This window comes from Camellia sinensis, chromosome 12 (assembly GCF_055761805.1).
Source record: "Camellia sinensis isolate YWXY chromosome 12, ASM5576180v1, whole genome shotgun sequence".
NCBI classification, from domain to species: Eukaryota; Viridiplantae; Streptophyta; class Magnoliopsida; order Ericales; family Theaceae; genus Camellia; species Camellia sinensis.
In genome coordinates this window covers 103,146,636-103,150,566 of record NC_138972.1, presented here as the reverse complement: position 1 = coordinate 103,150,566, position 3,931 = coordinate 103,146,636, and the positions used below count along the sequence as shown (strand labels likewise).

Below are 3,931 nucleotides of genomic sequence, written 5' to 3'. Positions count from 1 at the left end.
GTGGTGGCGGGTGGTGGTGGCAGGTGGGTGGCGGATGGCGGGTGGTGGTGGTGGTGGGTGGGTGGGTGGGTGACGGTGGCGGGTGGTAGCGAGTGGGTGGTGGCGGGTGGTAGTGGTGGCGGGTGGGTGGGTGATGGTGGCGGGTGGTAGGTGGTAGCGAGTGAGTGGTGGTGGTGGTGGGTAGGTGGCGGGTGGTGGTGGTGGTGGTGGTGGATGGTGTGAAACCCCGTATTTTTATATAATAAAAATAATATATAATTATTCACAATATTTTGAATTTAATATTCTGTATATTTTTATACTGAAAATTTATTCAAAACAAAATAAAATAAAATATTTTTTTGACTTTATATTATTACTCAATATTAATTTCTGAACCTTATGATATTTTTATTATATTTTTCTCTATATTTTTTTGTAATCAAATTACACTAGAACCTAATATTTTCTGTACTAAAATCCAATCAGAAAACCATGGGTTTGCTCCCCATGTTTTCTCACCGCCCACCTTCCACGTGCAACCATCTTCTGTATCAAAAGAAAATGTGGTGGACATGCAGATGCTATATACACCAAGTGTTACATTCTTGTTTTTAATTTATATCTTCTTTTACTCTTTGTCATTCTTCCCATAAATTGAGCTCCTCTCGGTTCTCCCTCTCCCTCTACCTCTCATTCTCAAAACTCTCTTTCTTCTTATTTATCTATGTTTTTCCTCCTCCCCCAACCTCCATAGCCATGGCCTCAACCCATACTATCACCATCCGAACCACTAACCCGCGAACTTCACCACCATTGGCGCACTGTCGGACCGCCACCACCACCATCACCTATTTCCATTATCATCTAGAACCACAATTCACAAAGTGTTGTAGTTGAAGAAAGAGAAAAAGAAGGAAGATGGAGGAGAAAGAAACAAAGTTAGAGAAGTTTACTTTGAATTTCAAAAGTTGGTTTTCGGCTTACTTTCGGCATGCCAAAACCATCCATTCTGGGAAGAATTGAAAAAAATGGATCATGTAGGATGAAGTACGGAGTAAGTTGAAGATATTGGCGAAAGAATGAAGTAAAACCGTTAAGAACTAAGAAAGTTATGGAGTCCGAAAGATGGCTCGAAGAAATGTCCAAGACGGTAGGAAAATAATCTTATTTTTCGTCAAATCTTGGAGATCCGACGGCATGCAAAAAGAGACGGAACGAGGCGTGTGAGTAGTGAACCAAAAAACTAGGCCGTGAGGTGAATCCAATGACAGGAAAATAAGATAAAACAGAGTTACGATGAAAAAGATACAAGTATTTGAACTGGTGATATTGAAACTAAATTTCTGGGTCTCTCTGTCATACATGCTACGGCTTGGAGAAGATGAGCTTAAATTTTATCCAGTGTTTCTCGGCCTATGGTGCTACGGTGCACCCTAGTACCTTTAGGTTAATCGAGTGGTCCTATGACTTTGGGGATGACCACCCTTAGGTTTTTCGACGTGTAGAATCCATTTTTGGGGTTAGATCTTGCAAATTCTGAGTCTAAGATGATGATCAACAACTAAAAGTTCTAAGAGAATCCAATGGCAGATCAACGGTGAGATCGCATCCGATTGATGTGAAATTTCAGCAAGACGATCATGGAGCCAAGACGATCATATCTTACGATCAGAATCATAAATCAAATTCGGACGATAAATCGTTAGCAACCTAACATAGTAAGAAAACTCTCTCAACCCTCTCATTTTTTTTATATATTTGAAATTTTCAAATTCTATACATATGATAAAATGTCTAAACTTGTAGATAAAATTTTATTTATAATTGTATGAAAATTTATGATGGTACATCAAATTTGGACTTGCAGGTGTAGTTTATGCCATTAAAAAGATTATTGAAGATGTTATTTGGCCATTTAAATCTGCCAGAAAGTTGTACTAATTTTTAGACAATTTTATACTCAAAATTTGAAGATGATTTCTTCTACAAAGTTGTTGATAATGATGTCTAGTTCATCCACAAAATGTTTCAACAATTATTGAGTTTTGTATGAATTTATACATATTTTTAACCAAATCTGGAGCTATAGACAAATTTTGTTATGTGTTTGAAAAATCATTAAAAATTTTATATTAAACCAAATCTGATAATTTCCAAGCAAAAAATGAAATTTGAGAAGTCTAGTTTCATAATAAATTTTTAGATCATGGAATGTATTTATAAAATTTAAGTATGGAATTAATTTAAGGAAATGTGATAAATCTGTGTCATAAAATTTCTGGGAATTTTACAGAATTATTTATAACTTATTTTTGGGAATTTATTTCTGAAAAATGACCCAAACATATTTATTGAATATTCTGTACATTTTCACGAATTTTAGAACTGTATAAATAATTTATTTATAATTTTTATTACCTAAGGTATAACCTGAAAATTTCTAGACAAGTTTAAGATCATGACTTTAATTATTTATTTGGAAAAAAAAAAATCAGTTATTGTCTTGGTCCAATTCATCAAATATAGTAAATTAGTAATCCATGTATGGGTGTATTGTGGTTTATTTAATATTGTGGTAGTCTAATCTTGTAAATTAAAAATCCATGCACGTGTGTTACTTTGGTTTATTTTCTCTGTATCTAAATTATTATTTCATACCATGGTTTAAATAAATTGTTTATTTAAATGCTGTACATTTATTTATTATTGTGTGACATGTGTAATATTTTATGTTGGGAATTTTAATGAGTTGGTGTAACATCAATTATGATTAAAAATTGGAATTATTTGTGAATAATATCAAAATTTACTAAAATGATTAACGGCATATACGAAGTTAACAATTGACGGTCAATACCAGTTACTCAGAGTGATTCTTGGTTTTAAAGAATGTACGAAATTAAGGGTTGACGGTTAATACCGGTTGTTCAGGGTGAGCCCTGGTTTTTGAGAATTCTCACGTAAATTGTATTGCGAAACTCTAAGATGGCACGGGACTTATTTGAACCCTTTTCGGTATTTGGTATTGGAATAAGGGTGGATGTGCTGGTGGCACACAGGGAGGTTACGTACCCCTGGCAGACCGTTTCCTTGGGGCAGACCACGGATGCTACTACTTGGGTATATAACTCCGGACGTGGGCATCCCTGGTAGTTACGGTTGGTAACACTAAAATATTTGACCAAAGAAGGGTTTCAAATTAACCGTTGCCATGCTTAGTGGTTGGTAAGTTAAATCTCTTTGGTGAGATTTCGAGTGTCACCTAATTTATTAAAATTATTGAAATTATTTAATGGTTGTAATTTATACTTACAATTATATTGTTATCTCATGTTTATAATCTCATTATTTTCTCTTAAAAAGAATGATAGGTTGGTTCTGTTTTCTTACTGTGTTGCAAAACTCATGGCATATATTTTTGTTGCCCTGGCGTTTTATGCCAGGTCTTGGCGAGAAAATAATTGAAGCTGAAATGGAGTCGACGCTAACGTAGAGCTTTGGCTGACCTGAAACCCCGAGTAGAGCCGAATAAATTATATTATTTTATATAATAGCTATTAAGGACTTTATAATTTCATTTAATGTTGTATTTGGATAATTTTAAGTTTTTATCTATTGTTATTTGAACGTTTGGTTATGTACGAGAGTTGGATTACCCTGTTAAGATGTCAACTTTTTTAGTTTATTAAGTCATTTTGTTTATTTAATTTCCCTTGATACTTTATATTTCAAAAAAAAAATTGGGGCGTCACAGATGGGTGGGTGACGGTGGCGGGTGGTAGGTCGTAGCGAGTGGGTGGTGGTGGGTGGTGAGTGGTGGTGGCAGGTGGGTGGTGAGTGGTGGTGGCAAGTAGGTGGCGGGTGGTGGTAGCGGGCAGTGGATGGTAGTGGCGGTTGGATGGCAGGTGGGTGGTGGATAGTGGTAGTGGTGGTGGCAAGGGGTGGGTGA

General features: G+C 35.8%; 1 long non-coding RNA gene across 1 annotated transcript; it reads left to right on the top strand.

Annotated features, from left to right (window-relative positions):
• The first annotated feature begins 644 nt into the window (after positions 1–644).
• On the top strand, positions 645–3,701 carry LOC114288965 (uncharacterized). Its single transcript, XR_003638479.2, has 2 exons — positions 645–1,700; positions 3,426–3,701. It is a non-coding gene; the product is annotated as an uncharacterized LOC114288965 (long non-coding RNA).
• Positions 3,702–3,931: the final 230 nt, after the last annotated feature.